General features: G+C 44.2%; 1 protein-coding gene across 1 annotated transcript in view; it reads left to right on the plus strand.

Moving 5' to 3' along the window:
* rarab (retinoic acid receptor, alpha b) overlaps nucleotides 1-18,331 on the plus strand; it is a 137,415-nt gene that overhangs the window by 18,898 nt on the left and 100,186 nt on the right. The window contains exon 2 of the mRNA XM_072693718.1: nucleotides 13,502-13,552. The gene's annotated coding sequence lies outside the window, so the exon portion shown is untranslated. The remainder of the gene's footprint in view (nucleotides 1-13,501; nucleotides 13,553-18,331) is intronic.

An 18,331-nucleotide genomic window follows, 5' to 3' on the forward strand; every position in this document is an offset into this window, starting at 1 on the left:
CCAGTACTTTTGGGATGAGTTATTGTAGAAGGCCTAGACCCTTGGTTTCAGAAGAATACTGTTGACTCTTGTTTGGAGCTTCTGGTGCCTCTTCTGATTGGCAGCACCTATGAGCCACTGGGTGCTGCCACTGCTACAGCGGTCAGTAGGTGTCTGCTCCAAGAATTGGCATGCCACGTTTGACCGATCTGGATAGAGCCTGTGTGATTGGGCAACTTCAAGCTGGCGGATTTTGGAGTGAACTTCAAACTGAAGGCCAAGTTCTGTATAACGGGGGATGTGGGCGATGTGGGCGTCCCAAGAAGAAGATGATACCCCAAGAAGATCGTTCCCTCACCCTGTCAGCACTTACAGGGTACCCTAGGCTGTCTAAACCTTCTACAGATTTGCGACGCCTATCATCTCCGGTCTCATCGGGCTGCCTTGACTGCCCTTCGCTGTCAGGCCCGCTTGCGCTGGTGTCGGCAACATGTACACTGGTACCCGAGCATGTGGAGGACCATTGTGTTCAGCTATGAGTCCAGATTCAGATCTCCCTCACTGGAAAAACAAGGCTGGTCATCATCGGCGGCTCAGAAATTCTGCAACCAGCGGCACTCCTGTATCTCCACAGCCTGGGGCGGGCTAATCAGAGACCACCTCCAGAATCTGGGACTGGAGAGCAGTCCTGACCTCAACCCCGCTGAACACTTGTGGGATCAGCTTGACCGTGCTGTTCACAGCAGAGTGACCAACACAACCACGTTGGCTGACCTGCGACAAATGCTGGTTGAAGAATGGGATGCCATGCCGCAGCAGTGTGTGACCAGACTGGTGACCAGCAGCATGAGGAGGAGGTGCCAGGCTGTTGTGGCTGTGTATGGATCTTCCAGTCCACCAAACGTCAAACCAGTCAACGGCAGAATGAGCTGTTCGGCAATGGCACATTTTTCATGGGCGCAACCCACATACTCAGCTCTGCTGCTCATCCCACAGATGTTCCTTACAAATGTGGCTCCATTTAACAGGGAAATTAATAATTATAACAATTAATTAAAGTTTTATTGCCGAGAAGCTTTGTTCCAACAAAGAAAAAATAACAATAATCTACCAAACACACTTATTATCCAGTTTTTATCCAGTGTCCCAATACTTTTGTCCATACCGTGTTTATTAAGCAGGATAAACATATTCTAAAGAATTCTATTCAGAAGAAACAATGAATGAGCAGGTGTCCCAATACTTTTGTCCATATAGTGCACTATATATATATATATATATATATATATATATATATATATATATATATAGTGTCGGATCAGTACTCTGATTGTATCGGGGCAAAAAAAAAAAAAAAAGATGGGTCGGGACATCCCTACACCGCTGTTGGACAGTAGTCGGGGGGTATGGAGACGGAAAGTAGCAGTTAAATTCTTTAAATCTAATTTAGCTAAAGACCACCTGAACCACCTGGGAAGACCACCTGAACCTGCACCTCAACCACTGAAACTGCAATTTTTGAGCATTGGCAGTTATTAACCGTATTAAGGCATTATGGGTTATTTATAAATATCCAGTGCTCATTGGCCAGCTGGGATGGAAGAACCAGATGCTCTGCTGTCGTTAAGGTTTTGGCCTGGAGACGCTTCTGCTTTTCGTCAGAAACCTCTCCTAACCCAGAAATACTGTGATCTGTAATCGCCATCATTTCAGATGGGTGTTGGACCTCCGCAGCGTAACACAAATAAACTGAGCACTGTGTGTGTGTGTGTGTGTGTGTGTGTGTGTGTGTGTGTGTGTGTGTGTGTGCGCACACTCTTCTTCCCCTGGCTTTTGCTTGCCAGCGTCCAACAGGCCGTTCTTGGCTTCAGCGTTGAGCAGCACCTGACTGTAATCTGAGAGATCCCTTTCTCCAGCCCCGTCCCTGACGCTGTAGCTGCTCCTTCATGTGGAGAGAGAGGATGGTGGGACGTCTCGGCTAAAATGATTCTCTTACTCAAGGCTGCGGTTGGGCTGGATGGTAGCACTGGACTGGAGTGTAGCTAATGTAGCTAACAAGTAACGGAAGCTTACACACCACTCATTTAGCATGATGCTAAGTGCAGGCCTCCAAACATGGTGGAGGTAGTTTCGTCAACAGCTCACAGTGAGAGCTAGCCAGGTTAAAGTATAGCCTCCAAACATGGTGGAGGTAGTTTCGTCAACAGCTCACAGTGAGAGCTAGCCAGGCTAAGGTACAGCCTCCAAACATGGTGGAGGTAGTTTTATCATCAACAACTCACAGTGAGAGCTAGCCAGGCTAAAGTACAGTCTCCAAACATGGTGGAGGTAGTTTTATCAACTACTTACATTGAGAGCTAGTCAGGCTATAGTACAGCCTCCAAACATGGTGGAGGTAGTTTCATCATCAACAGCTCACAGTGAGAGCTAGCCAGGCTAAAGTACAGTCTCCAAACATGGTGGAGGTAGTTTTATCAACTACTTACAGTGAGAGCTAGTCAGGCTATAGTACAGCCTCCAAACATGGTGGAGGTAGTTTCATCAGCAGCTCACAGTGAGAGCTAGCCAGGCTAAAGTACAGTCTCCAAACATGGTGGAAGTAGTTTCATCATCAACAGCTCACAGTGAGAGCTAGCCAGGCTAAAATACAGCCTCCAAACATGGTGGAGGTAGTTTAGGAACCCTGGTGGGCATCCATATGTGGGACCCATGGACACAGTGTCCTGGTTCCTGCCTGGGCTACCCATACAGGAATCCTGGAAGCCTCTCAGGCACTGATGCAATCCTTACCTCACAGCATTGACGCCCTTATTAAGTAAATAAAGCAAGTGTCCGGTATTTTGTCCACTTAGTCTCCAGCTGGGAACTAAGTTTATGTTCTGATTTTATTTTTTTTATTTAGCGTGACTTGCTGGATCAAATAGTGCCATCTTCTGGTCCAGACTGTGCTCAAGTGTCCGAGTGGAGTCAATAAATCTCCTCATCTTTAAAGCTCATGAAGGACTGTTGGTTATATGCGCTGTCCTGCAACTCTATATGTGGTTGCCACAACACACACACACACACACACACACACACATGCAATGGGCTGTGTCTCTGAGGCCAGTCTCCGGAGGCTATTTCAGGGTAGGGAATCGATCAGTGTGGAGTCCAGTGGGCAGCTGGTCGATAAGAGCCTATTAAAGAGATGTACCTGCCTGCACTGCAGAGCCGATACACCAGACCACTGCACTGAGCACCAGCAGCTGTGTGAGTGTGTGTGTGTGTGTGTGTGTGTGTGTGTGTGTGTCCTGGCCTGTTTCTTGTGATTTCTGTCCTTCGGTTGTTCCTCTACCCCTGTTTTTGAGCAGTAAATGTGCCAGACTGTCGCTGCTGTTTGCTGGGCTCTGTAAGATCACCTCAGACTGAAAAGAACGCATTCAGACAGTTACAGGACTTAAGACTCATATCAGAAGACTCACGACTAATGCAGATCTTAACATTGACATGTGGCCTAAGACTATCACAGAGCATAAAAACAAGACCTAAGACTTAACACAGAGCTTAAGACTAGATCTAAAGATTAACACCGGCCTTAAGACCAACCCAGCCGACCTTAAGACCAACACACAGCATCAGACTTGGGCATAAAACTAACACAGGACATAGAACTAGGCCCTGAAACTAATTCAGATCTAACCTGGGGCTTAACACTAAGACGGGGCTTCAGATTTGGGCCAGGCATTAGGAATAAGACTACAGCTCATGACTAAAGTTTAAGAGTTTATGATCTTATTAAGATCTTAACATTTCCCATGGAAATCTTAAAACAAGGCCTATAACTAACAAAGACTACATCTGAAAACTAACACAGGCCTTAAAACTAGGCCTTAAGACTAACACAGGGATTCAGACCAATTCATAATGGAGCTAATGACAAGATCTTAAGACTAAGACTAAGAGACCTAAGATTTAACAGCTTAAAACAAGGCCTAAGACTAACACAGTGCTCAAAACTAAATCTAAAGACTAACAAAAGTCATTGGTCTATGCCTTAAGACTAACCTGGTGTTTAAGACTAACACAGAGCATCAGCCGTTGGTCGAAGACTAAGTCTAAGGAGTACAGAGTTTAAGATTAGACCTTAAGACCAACATAGGATTTCAGATGAGTGCCTAGGACTAACACTATGCTCAAAACTAAATCTAAAGACTGACACAGGTCATTGGACTAAGCCTTAAGACTAACCTGGTGTTTAAGACTAACACAGGGCATCAGACTTTGGCCAAAGACTAAGTCTAAGGAAAACAGAGTTTAAGATTAAACCTTAAGGCCAACATATTATTTAAGATGAGTAATTAAGACTAACACAGGGATTTCGACCAATTCATAATGGAGCTAATGACAAGATCTTTACATTACTGTGAGACCTAAGACTAATGCAGAGCTTAAAACAAGGCCTAGGAATAACACAGTGCTCAAAACTAAATCTAAAGACTAACACAGGTCATTGGATTAGGCCTTAAGACTAACCTGGTGTTTAAGACTAACACAGGGCATCAGACTTTGGCCAAAGACTAAGTCTAAGGAATACAGAGTTTAAGATTAAACCTTAAGACCAACATAGGATTTAAGATGAGGGATTAAGACTAACACAGGGATTGAGACAAATACGGGATTTAAAATACGTAATGAAAACAACAACACAGAGCTTAAAACAAGATCTTAGGACTAATGTAGAATTTAAGAGTAGCCCTTAAGACTAACCTGAACATTAAGATAACACAGGGCTTCAGACTTGTGCCTAAGGCTTAACAACAAGGCCTAAGACTAGGCCATAAGACCAATGTAGGATTTGAGATGTAGGCTTCTAATTAACACATGACTTAAGACTGTGACCTAAGATTAACACAGAGCTTAAGACTAGGTCTTAAGAATAATCCTTGTTGCTTTAAGGCCCAGGCTGTGATATGGTATTATTGCAAGGCACTCTCACACATCAGTGTGTATGTGTGTGTGTGTGTGTGTGTGTGTGTGTGTGTGTACAGTGAGTGACTCTCAGTGGGACTCAAGGACGTTTTAGCTTTTTATCGCTTGGTTCCCATCAGTCCTCAGCTCCCAAGGTCGCCCTGTCTGAGTGCGGGGGGGGTTTCCCCTGGGGAGAGCGGCCTGCTCTCTGATCTCTCTCTCTCTCCTTTTCTGTGCGCTATCACTCGCCCAGCCGTCCTGTTCACCCCGGTCAGTGCTCCACACTCACAGTGAGTGACCGCTAAACTCCTCTGACAGATCAGAAAGGATTCCTGTCTTTCTCCAATCTGTCTCTCCGGCTGTGTCTCGAACCGCGCACTCCTACTGCTCCTAGTGCACTAGCTACATGCGGATGTGGTGCATTAGCACCTACACCAGGGGTCCAGATCTAGATAACATTCTAGAACAACATCAAAAAGAAAGTATCTGGAACCTTACTGACTTAGACTTACTGAGTTTAGGCTTAATTGTAGCCACAAGACTAACACAGGACTTCTGTGATATCCCAGGTGGTCACTATGGTGTCTCAGGTGATTGCTAGGGTGTTGCCAAGTGGTTACAGTGGTACCCCTGAAATGTGTCTCTGAAATAATAATAAAACTAGTTTTGCAAGGTGGTTGCTATGGTGTTGATTTATGGTTGCTGTGGTGTTCCAGGTGGTTCCAGGACAGGACTAAGCCCAAAGACCAATACACAGCTTGGGACTAGGCCGTAAGACTAACATAGGACTTAACAGGACTTTACAGGACTTAAAACTAGATAAAAGAGGACTTACGACTAGGGTTTAAGAACAACACCAAGCTTTTGGAAATTAAGATATTAGTAATACAATGGGGTCTAAGACTATCACAGAGCCTAAAAACAAGGCCTAAGACTAAAACAGAGCTTAAGACTACATCTAAAGACCAACTTGGAACTTGGAACTATCTTGGAAGACTAGGCCTCAGAACTAAACTGTGGCTTTGGACTAACACAGACCTTCAAACTGATGCCTAAAACTAATACAGAGCTCAAGACTAGGTCTTAAGACTAACATAGGGATTAACACTCATAATAGAGGGCTCATGACTAGAGTTTAAGCACATCACAGAGCTTATGACAATTTCTTAACATTATCATGAGACCTTACACTACTCTTAAGACTAACACAGGACCTTCAGATTAATCTAGGGTTCAGGACTAACACAAGGCTTGAAACAGAGGCTTATAGCCAATACAGAGCTTAAACTAGGCCTAAGCATGAGGGTTTAAGAACAACCCAGGATCTTATAACAAGATTATCATAAGGCTTAAGACTAACACAGAGCTTACAAACTAGGCCTAAGACTAACCCAGAGAGTTTACAACTAGATCCAAAGACTATCAAGGCACATAAGATAGGGCGTTAGGATTAACCTGGGGCTTAAAACTAATTCAGGGCTTCAGACTGACACATAGTTTAAGACTAGGCCTTAAGACCATTGTAGGATTAAAAACAAGGTCCTAAGACTAAATACAAATACAGGACTTAAACTTTGTAGCAAAGGACTTGTGGCTCGGGTTTAAGAACACCTAAAACAAACACAGAGCTTTTAAAATATTAAGACCGGGATTAAGACTAGGCCTCCAGACAAATATGGTGCTGAAGACTAAAACAGAGCTTAAATCTAGATCTAAAGACTAACAAGGAACTTAAGACTGACCAAGAGCTTCAAACCAAGACTTTAAGACCATGGGTTTCAGGGTTTGGACGCTGACCTTCAGTTCCAGCATTGTGGCCGCAGTTCGGAGAAGACCCCTTCCAGCTCCAGGGTGACCCGAGCTCCTGTCCTCAAAGTAAGGGACCATAAAGAGGTGGTTTGAGGAGTGGTTTGGCTTTAGGAAGCCACTTTGGGAAGGGGATGTCTGACCAGCTCTTGGTCAGGTGTCCCGTCCCGTTCTGGACCCTGCCTTGTTGTCGGAGGGTGTGTTAGAGGTTGGCCTGCATGGCTGTGGATGCTGGGGTGTAATGGATCTCTCAGTGTGTGTGGATGAGTTTCTCTCGTTGGCTGGTTGTTTGGTCTTGTTGTGAGGCAGACCATCTGCTTGCTGGTTAGGGTGGGCTATTTTAGACTGCGTTGACACACTGGAATACATAAAGCTTACACACACACACACACACACACACACACACACATACATACATACACACACAGTGTAATGTAAAGCTATATGATCTCTCTGTTTACCTTGTGTCTTCTCCCTCTTGCTCTCTCTTTCTCTCTCTCTGCCGAACACACACACACACACACACACACACACACACACTCTAAAAGATTAGATTGCTGTATTCAGAGGGGTCCGGTCCTCTATCTTGTGTCACTGCAGGTGGTCCTGTTTGGATAGGCCGGGATCAGGGGTCAGAGGAGGGTGACCTTTGATCTCCTTGAGGCCGTCGTCCATTAGGCGCTGATGGGAAGATGTCAGTGGCCACCCTGTGATGACCATTAGTCTTCTGATGGGACGTCTCACTGTCTGTGCACCCCCCAACTGTGCACCCCCCATCCCCCCCAGATTCACACACTCTTACGGGGGGAATTAAAGGGCCCGTACCATGAGAACAGTCCTGACCCAGATTCGGTGCTTGTCCACTCTCCGGTTCATATACGGACACCGAGCTTCAAAGATGGTTTTTGTGATGTCATAAAAACCAGCACATTTACATACACTGCATGTCCAAATGTTTGTGGACGCCCCCTGTTCAAAGGAATGCATTTTGTCCCTGTAGAGAAGTACTGCCAATGGAGCAGATAGTATGAACCTATTGGTGCCATGCTGCCTAATAACACCAGGCGTGGGCTAGAGGGGTATATGAAGCCCCCCAGCATTGAGAAGCTGTGGAGCAGTGGAAGAACTGTGTTCTCTGGAATGATGGTGGTGGAGCTCCATCCAGTACTTTTGAATGGGAGGAGTTGGGGAGTTGTGGATGATGCGGTGGGGTAATGATCATCCAACACTGTCGCTGAATGCAATCAAATCCTCACAGCAATGCTCTACTCCAACATCTGGTAGAAAGTCTTTTTACCTGGACAGTAGAGACAGTTACTCCAACAGAAGCAGCAGTTTAGCCCCGCCCCTTTGCCCACCTGTTGCTCAGTTTAACAAGATGCCCAGTCCCTGTTGAGGAACAGCGCCCCCCCAGTATGATGCTGCCACCCCCATACATGTTTGTTGAGCAATGGGCCGTGTTGGCCCAGGACTAGGCTTAATCCTTATCCGAGAAACTAGCCCACATGGAATACCATAGCAACCATCAATCAACACCATAGCAACCACCTTCTTACCATGCGTAAGTCTCTAAAATAGTAATAAAACTAGTTTTGCAAGGTGTTGATTGATGGTTGCTATGGTACTCCAGGTGGTTTCAGGCAGTAACTAGTTTTGCCTGGGGGTTGTTTTGGTGATGTTATGGTGTTGCTTTGTTGTTGCTATGTTGTTGTTAAGTAGTTGCTATAGTATTTCTGGTAATTGCTACATTGAACCTTAGTGGTTGCAAGGATGTCGCCAAAATGGTGGTTATGCAGCTTCTCAGTGGTTATGCAGCAATCTTAGATTGTTGCTATGGTGGTGTTAAGTTATTGCTATGTGTTGCTATGCTGGATGAGTGCTATAGTGTCGCTAGGTTAGTGCCATGGTATTTGTGAAGCTTAGTGGTTGCAAGGGTGTCGCCAAGTGGTGGTTATGCAGTTTCTGTGATATCCCAGGTGGTCACTATGGTGTCTCAGGTGATTGCTAGGGTGTTGCCAAGTGGTTTCAGTGGTACCCCAGGTGGTTGGTCGGGTGTTACTTGTGTATTTGCATCGTTATCACTGCTTTCGAACCCCAATCATTCCTATAGGAAACAACGGAAATCTCACACTCAGACCGATCTCCTAAATCATCAGACCTGAGGCCTTAAGTTCCTTACTGAGAACCGTAAAGAACCGTAAAGAACCGTTAAGGCCAGTAACCCACCATTAACAACAGATTCCCAGCTAAAGTCTCAGGAGGTCCTTCAGCTGGATTTACCTAAAAGTTAAGGGCTGTCCGCCTGGCGCTCCGCACAGGCTGGTGCCGTCTGAAAGTGGGTCACTGCAGACGATTTGACACACACCAACACACACCTTGTGGCTGTGCGGTTCCTGGAAAGCCTCGTCTATCCAGGAATAGCAGAACACAAGTGTGTGGAGCTCCAAACGTCCGGGGAAACCCAGGAAAAGGCCGAGCGTCAGAAAACTGCTGCTCCTTTTCTCCACTGGGAGAAACCGGACCACCCCGTCGAGCTGCCTTCGCAGGGGAAAGTTCTCTGAGAGGCCGGCGAACACCCCGCCGGCGAACACCCCGTTGGCGAACACCCTGTCGGCGAACACCCTGTCGGCGAACACCCCGCCATGCAGTCGCTGTAGTTTCCATTGAGGAATTGAGAGAAGAGTGCAGACGTTTAGAACCGGGTCTAAATTTAGACTCTCCACTAATGAACTGAAAGACACACTGTTGGGTTGTGTGTGGAAGCTCAAGACTATGGCTTAAGACCAGTATTGGGTTTAAGATTAACACAGGGCTTAAGACTAGCATAAGGCTTATGAAGATAACTTTAAGACTATCAGAGTTTAAGACTAATATTAAGCTCAGGATTAGCATAAGACTGTAGTTTAAGACTAGCATAGTTTGTAATATAAATGTAGGGCTTGAGTTGAACAAGACTTAATAAGATAACTCTGGATTTAAGATGAAGAGTTTCAGACTAAGGTTTAAGAGTAACACAAAACGTAAGCCTGACACATAGGTCAACATTGCTTAAGACTAGCTCAGGGATTAAGACTAGGGTGTAAGTCTAAAGTTGAACACTGACTCAGGTATCATGATTAAAGCTTAAGACTAGCTCAGGGTTTAGGTCTTGGGTGTAAGTCTAGAGTGGAACACTAACACAGGTATTATGATTAAGGTTTAAGACTAGCTCAGGGATTAAGACTAGGGTGTAGGTCTAAAGTTGAACACTAACAGGTATTATGATTAAAGCTTTAGGACTGGGGTGTAAGTCTAGAGTGGAACACTAACACAGGTATTATGATTAAGGTTTAAGACTAGCTCAGGGATTAAGACTAGGGTGTAGGTCTAAAGTTGAACACTAACAGGTATTATGATTAAAGCTTTAGGACTGGGGTGTAAGTCTAGAGTGGAACACTAACACAGGTATTATGATTAAGGTTTAAGACTAGCTCAGGGATTAAGACTAGGGTGTAGGTCTAAAGTTGAACACTAACAGGTATTATGATTAAAGCTTTAGGACTGGGGTGTAAGTCTAGAGTGGAACACTAACACAGGTATTATGATTAGGTTTAAGACTAGCTCAGGGATTAAGACTAGGGTGTAGGTCTAAAGTTGAACACTAACAGGTATTATGATTAAAGCTTTAGGACTGGGGTGTAAGTCTAGAGTGGAACACTAACACAGGTATTATGATTAGGTTTAAGACTAGCTCAGGGATTAAGACTAGGGTGTAGGTCTAAAGTTGAACACTAACAGGTATTATGATTAAAGCTTTAGGACTGGGGTGTAAGTCTAGAGTGGAACACTAACACAGGTATTATGATTAAGGATTAAGACTATCTCAGGGTTTAGGACTAGGGTGTAAGTCTAGAGTGGAACCCTAACACAGGTATTATGATTAAGGCTTAAGACTAGCTCAGGGATTAAGACTAGGGTTATGTCTAAAAAAAAGGTTACATTAGAACTTAAAACCAGCATAGGCATTAAGACTAACACTTTAAGACTAGTATAGGGATTAAAATATTAAGACTGGTAGAGGGATTAAGACTAACATAGGGGTTTCAGGCAAGTTCTTCAGACTAGCATAGGGCTTAAGACTAACACAGGACTTTAAGACTAGTTTAGAGCTTAAGACTAACATAGGGCTTTAAGACTAGGACTTAAAAGTATCAGAGAGAACGGCTCTGAGGCTCAGTTTTTGTTTGTCCAGTCTTTAGACCTGTCTGTCTGGTGGACAGTGTGTTTTGTGCCTCTCTCTGCCAACACCATCACATCTTCTGGTGTGTGTGTGTGTGTGTGTGTGTGTGTGTGGTACTGGCCCGGCTGGAGGTCAGTGTGAATGGCCGGAGACGCTGCTGACGCTGGTGCAGTGTGACAGGGCAGGTGACCTGCTGACAGGGCCGTGTCCTCCGCTGTCTCTCCTCCTGTTTTAGCAGAGGACGAGTGTGGCTTGAGCTCCGCGGGGGGACAACCTTTCAGCGTCCTGCAAAAACACCTCTGGAAGGGTCACCACACGGCTCTCTGACTGCTGAGAGAGAGCCACGGGAGCCCGACAACTTTCGACCAATCAGGAGTCTTGGAGTGTCTGGTTTTTGACTAAAACCTATTGGGAATTGACTGTTTTTGTGATGTCACAGAAATCGGCACAGTTTGGCCCCGCCCATTTAGGACAGATTTCATTTTGAATGGAGTACAATAGCCAAACAGAACAAGGCTTGTTTACATATATCAGTCTATAAAGGCTTAAGCCTAACACAGTTAAAGACTAGGTCTTAAGTCTTACATAGGGTTTAAGACTAGTGCTTAGGTCTAACATAGGACTTTAGGATAGGGTTTAACACATTTGCTTAAGACCTTAACCCTAAGACTAGCACAGATCTTTAGTCTAACACAGGGACTAGGATCAGATGTTTAGACTATATCAGGGCTAAAAACTACTACAGATCTTAAGTCTAATACAGGGCCTAAGATCAGATGTTGAAACTACCCAGAGCTTAAGACTAGTACAGATCTTAAGCTTAACACAGAATTTAACACTAAAACTAGCGCTTAAGTCTAACATAGGGCTTAAAATCTAAAATAGAGCTTTAGACTAGGTATAACACCGGGCTTAAGACTAGAGCATAACCCTAAAAAGAGGACAGATCTTAAGCCTAACACAGGATTTAACAAACCCAGCTTAAGTCTAACATAGGGTTTAAGACTAGTGCTTAAGAATGAGCTTTAGACAAGGGTTTAACACCCGGCTTAAGTCTAGAGCAGAACCCTAAGACAAGCACAGGACTTACCACAAACACACAATTTGAGACTAGAGTTTAAGTCTGACATAAGTGCTTAAGACTAGCACAGATCTTTGGCCTAACACAGGATTTAACACAAACCCAGTTAAAGACTAGGTCTTAAGTCTAACACAGGGCTTAAGACTAGTGCTTAAATCTTAAACTTCAGACTAGGGTTTAACACAGGGTTTAAGACTAGCGCATAACCCTAAGACGAGCACAGATCTTAAGCCTAACACAGAACTTAACACAAACACAGAGTTTAAGACTAGACCTTAAGTCTGACATAAGGGCTTAAGACTAGAACATAACCCTAAAACGAGCACAGGACTTAACACAAACACAAAATTTGAGACTAGAGTTTAAGTTCGACATAAGGGCTTAAGACTAGTGCCTAAGACAAAGCTTTAGACTGGGTTTTACCACAAACACAAGTAAACCCGAGTCGTTTCAGGTCCCAGCAGTGTCATATCTGCTCTGTGAGATCTCTTTGAGGGTGTTTTTGAAGACCTTGTCTGAACTGCCTCACTGAAGAGCTCCAGCCTCCTGTTGCGTCTCTTGTGACGAACACAGTGGTGTTGAAAAGACGGCAGAAGCTCCTGCTGAACACCTGCGTCTGAGATCTGTGGGAAAGAGAAAGTGCCCGACTTTGAAGTCCTCGACTGAAACAGCTCGTAACAAATAACCAGCCTCTCTCTCGGCTGCCGTTTCTCTCAAAGGTCACGCCGTCTTCTGTTGTCTTGTGTTGAGGCTTGATCATACAGCAGTCGGCCACAACATTAAAACCACTGACAGCTGAAGTGAAGAACACTGATGATGTGGTCAAACAGTCGATTCTTGAGGTGATGAAGGGGTTGAACAAGCGTAAGAACCAATCTGGGATGTTCTAGACGACCGGAGGGTCTTGTGGGGTGTTGCCGGTCTGCAGTGGTCAGTACCTCCCGAAGGTGCTCCAAGGAGGCCCCACCCACCTCTCAGTTTACAGGCCTGAAGGTGTCCAGATACCACAGGACGGACACCTTCAGCGGCCATGCCTTGCTGGGTCAGGGCTGGTTTGATGGCACGGTGGGGGCTTTTTAGTTAAAAATGGCTGTAAATGTTTCATAATAGCACACTATGAAAAAGGGTTCTTCGAAGGTTCTTTACTAAAGGCAGTAGTTGTATATAGAACCATGGCGAGTCAAAGAACCAGGTGAATCCGTCAATCTGACCATTACCAATGTGTAATACCCTTAGTTTCAGAAGAAACAATGAATGAGGGTGTCCCAATACTTTTGTCAATGTAGCCTGCTAGCTTTGGAGGGCAAAGGTTGTTGTGGTCTGATTGGTTCAGGCTGAGCTGTAGCGTCGAACCTTCTCACTCGGCCTGGCTCTGAACATGAATAATGGAACATTATTCGTACACACACACACACACACACACACACACACACTTCCTTACCTCAGTCCTTTTCTGACTCTGTTTGCAGGTGCTTCTCTGGGGCGGGATCAGGAGGTGTTTGGAGGAACAGCAGCTGCAGGTAAACGCTGTCATTTACTGCTTATTTAGAGTCTGAGAAGCAGCCTGAAACCTGGAGTCCGTACCGGGACTGAACCCGTACCGGGTCCAATTCCCATATGGGCCATGAATGCTTTGGGCGCAGGAGTGACTCGGCTGTTGGAGATAGGGGTGGCCGATATGGTCAAAGTAGTCCTTTGTGTATCAGGGACAGGTGCTGGACAACGGAGAGTCAAACTCTGAGACAGCCAATCAAAGTCTTAATTTTGGAGAGGGGCGGGACAATGGACTCAAATTTAAAGGCAGAGCCAATCATAACCTTTATTTTGTAGAGGGGCGGGACAACAGAGTGTCAAACTAAGAAGCAGAGTCAATCATATCCTTTATTTTGGAGAGGGGCGGGACAATGGAGTCAAACTGAGAGGTAGAGCCAATCGCAATCTTAATTTTGGAGAGGGGCGGGACAACAGAGTCAAACTCAGAGGCAGAACCAATCATAATCTTAATTTCGGATATGGGCGGGAAAACAGAGTCAAACTGAGAGGCAGAGTCAATCGCAGTGTTAATTTTGGAGAGGGGTGGGAAAACAGAGTCAAACTGAGAGGCAGAGTCAATCGCAATCTTAATTTTGGAGAGGGGCGGGACAACAGAGTCAAACTCAGAGGCAGAGCCAATTGCAAGCATGTCCGTCCAAAAGTTTGTGGACACTGCTCCTCCAGAGTTGCTTTTGAAATCAAGGGTAATAACAGGAGGTGTGTTCTCCTTTGCCGCAGTGAACGCCTCCACTCTTCTGCAAAGACCTTCTCTCAGATTTGAAAACATAGCTGTGAGGATTTGATGGCATTTGGCCATGATAGCATTAGTGAGGTCAGGTGTTGATAATAAATGATTAGTTAAAGATGTCAGAAATGCCAGAGGTGTTAGCTGGAGCTCCAGTGGTCTAGAGACGTCCGCTCCACTGCTCCACAGCCCAGTGCTGCAGGGGTTAATACCCCTCTATCTACCTGAAGGCCTGTGTCCGTAACGGCTGCAGCACGAAGTGAGGCCATGAGTGGTCATCCAGTGGATAAACTGGTGTTCTGACGTAATAATTAAAATCATGATACTAAAAATATGAATAATAATAATAATGCTGACCCTGCACTGTGTGTGTGTGTGTGTGTGTGTGTTCCATACTCCATGTTTTCTCTGCCTCACAGTAGGGGGGGGACTGGGTTTGTGGACACAAGCAGATGTTTATTATTTCAGCCCCAGCAGCTCTTTATTGAGCACAAATGAAGTTATGTTGATGAGAGCGGGCCTCTGGATAAACCCCCTGACTCTCTATTGCTGTGGGAGAGGTGACCCTTGGCCCTCTTCGGGTCAGACCTGCGTGTGAGTCGTCCATTCATTTGTGGAGCTTAATTTCATTTCAATTGGCCGCTCGTTATGAGGGGATTCGGTTAGAGGATCAGGGACGGCTTTGCACTCACTGGATGTTGGAACATTTAATGTAAGGAAGATTTGATGGCATCCAGCCACGCAAGTGGCAGTGGGTACTGATGTCGGGTGATCGGTTCGGCCACTCCAGCTCATCCCAAAGGTACTGGATGGAGCTCCATCCATCACCCAAGAGGACCCCACAGCTCTGCATTAAGCTCGGTGACCTATGGCTCATTGTATTGGTCAGTAGTTTTATTAACAGAGGTTATACAGCTATTAGCCATAACATTACAACCACCTGCCTAATATTCAAAACAGCTCCGACCCGCCGAGGCATGGACTCCATACCATAAGGCTAACGTTAGCAGCAGACCCTTCTTTAGGTCCTGTAAGTTGAGGGGTGGGGCCTTCATCAGCACCGGTTCACTGGTTGTCCTTCCATGGAGCATTTTTAGTAGCTGACCCCAGCTGCACTCGCTATCATGGGCTATGCTAGGCTAGCGGTGCTGCCAAGTACTGGACTCAGACTGTCTGATACCTCTTTGTTTGGAAGTAGCACTAAAACGTGGGGCATTAAGGGGGTGAGGATGTAGTTCCAGAAGAAATGACAAACATTTAAATAGTTTTAAAAATCAAGATGATTAAATGATGTAAAATAAACAAATACATAATAAAATGAATAAATAAATAAAAAAAATATATATATTATAACTTACTAAAATAATTAGTAATAATAAGTTTAAACTAAGAAAAAAGTAAGATTCAACAAGAACACCAAAATACAGCTAGACTAACTATAATAATAATATTATTAATAAATGCATATACTAATAAAAGTAACTTAAATTTAAATAAGCTTAAAATATATACATAAAATAAGAATAAAAATAAATACATTTAAATAATAATGAAATTAATCATGATAAATAATCAAATAAAAAGAAATAAAATAAATTCAGAATGGGGGTTGCTAGTCATTTAAAAAATATTTAAAATATAAAAGATTACATAAGCTTTTATATAATCTCTCTGTATATATTTATATATATATAAATATTTTATCTAAATATTTTTTAATATAATCTTTATATATATATATATATAATAGGCATATAATATTTATATTACAAAATATACAATATCATAAAAACGTATGAATAATTCAGTGACACCGGTGAGCTGAGCTTCAGTGTCTCCTGCTGTGACTACAGGCAGGTATATGTAAAGAGGCACCCGTCAGATACCCACCCCGACTTGGCTGATTGACTGCATGTCAGCTCAGCGATCAATCAATCACGCTCATTTGATTTTTCTCTGAACTGCTCCTTTAACCTTTATCTTTTCGACTCGACTCGTTTCCTGGCTCTGCCTCAGAAACAGGCCTGCAGGTGTGTGCGGTATCCGCGGCTGCAGCTGTGCAGGGGGTTAATCAGGGGGGATTGGATTTGTGCGGTTCTGTCCCCCAGCGGTGTGTCTGGTTATCTGTGGTAATGGCATCATTAGAGGAGAGTTTTCTAAACCATATTAAAGCCCAGAGCCTTTATAGTAGCAGGCGTGAGGAATGAGACACAGCCGAGCGTTCTCATCATCTCCCCCACACACACACACACACACACACCAGAGAGCTTCAGGCCTCGTCCTCCTAACCTCGTAATGGAGGCTTTTATTATATTCCAGCTGAGATGCATCACTTTCTGTCTGTGTTTTTGTTTAGAAACGTCTTCATGTTGTTTAATTCAGCAATAATCCAGGATACGGATCATTAGCATCACCAACATGACAAACTATCGCTTTAATGCGGCTACATATGAACAGTGGCTATCTGGCGTTTATCAAACTATCGCTTTTAATGCAGCTACATATGAACAGTGGCTATCTGGCGTTTATCAAACTATCGCTTTAATGCAGCTACATATGAACAGTGGCTTTCTGGCCTTTATCAAACTATCGCTTTAATGCAGCTACATATGAACAGTGGCTATCTGACGGTTATCAAACTATCACTTTAATGCTGCTACATATGAAAAGTGGCTATCTGACGTTTATCAAACTATCGCTTTAATGCAGCTACATATGAACAGTGGCTATCTGACGTTTATCAAACTATCGCTTTAATGCAGCTACATATGAACAGTGGCTTTCTGGCGTTTATCAAACTATCGCTTTAACGCTGCTACATATGAACAGTGGCAATCTGACGTTTATCAAACTAATCGCTTTAATGCTGCTATATATGAACAGTGGCTATCTGACATTAGGCAAACTATCGCTTTAACGCTGCTACATATGAACAGTGGCTACATGACATTTATCAAACTATCGCTTTAATGCTGCTACATATGAACAGTGGCTATATGACATTAGCCAAACTATCGCTTTAATGCAGCTACATATGAACAGTGGCTATCTGACATTAGGCAAACTAACGCTTTAACGCTGCTACATATGAACAGATAGCCACTGTTTATATGTACCAGCATTAAAGCGATAGTTAGATAAACGTCAGATAGCCACTGTTCATATGTAGCAGCATTAAAGCGATAGTTAGATAAACGTCAGATAGCCACTGTCATATGTAGCAGCATTAAGCGATAGTTTGATAAACGTCAGATAGCCACTGTTCATATGTAGCCGCATTAAAGCGATAGTTTGATAAATGTCAGATAGCCACTTTTGATATGTAGCAGCATTAAAGCGATAGTTTGGCTGGCAGAAGTTCCCCTCCTCACCCAAAATCCAGTCGATCAGCTGACGCTTGTTTGATGCTCCTTTAGTTCCGCACTGCCGCTCCAAGGCTAACTTGGCTAACAACTAATGGAATCGTAATACCCCTCCAATTAGCATGGTGCTAACAGTGTGCCTCAAACTGTGTCAGGTTCTTAAAAGGAACCGTGTGTTCAAACACATCCAGACGTTCTAGAAGCAGCACAGAACCGAGTTCTAAGCAGTGATGTAATAAAAGGGGCGGGGTTTGTTTCGTTGGTCTATAACAAAAATGTAGCCTTTATTAACTATCCAGACCCACCAGTGAAGCTCCGCCGTCTTCTGAGCTGTATATGGATGATGAAGATGATGATGAAGATGATGATGATGAAGATGATGATGCGTTTTTCTTAGGGGACTACTTTGCGGCACATCACCCTGTGTGTATCCCTCCACCAGAACCGGGCTTTGAAGTGCTTCTCTTGGTTGTTTTGGACCCAGATCTTCTCAGATCTTCTCAGAATCACCATTAGGTGGAGGAACTTTCTGTGAACTGAACTATCTAGAACCGAGTGTTTCCCAGCAGACCCCCCTCTGATGGGGGGGGGGTTACTTCTCAGCCGGTTAATTATGCAGAATTTTAACGTCCCCCTGGACTTCCTCTTTAAGGGCTGGA

The sequence above is a fragment of the Salminus brasiliensis genome, chromosome 12 (genome assembly GCF_030463535.1).
Source record: "Salminus brasiliensis chromosome 12, fSalBra1.hap2, whole genome shotgun sequence".
Taxonomy (NCBI): domain Eukaryota; kingdom Metazoa; phylum Chordata; class Actinopteri; order Characiformes; family Bryconidae; genus Salminus; species Salminus brasiliensis.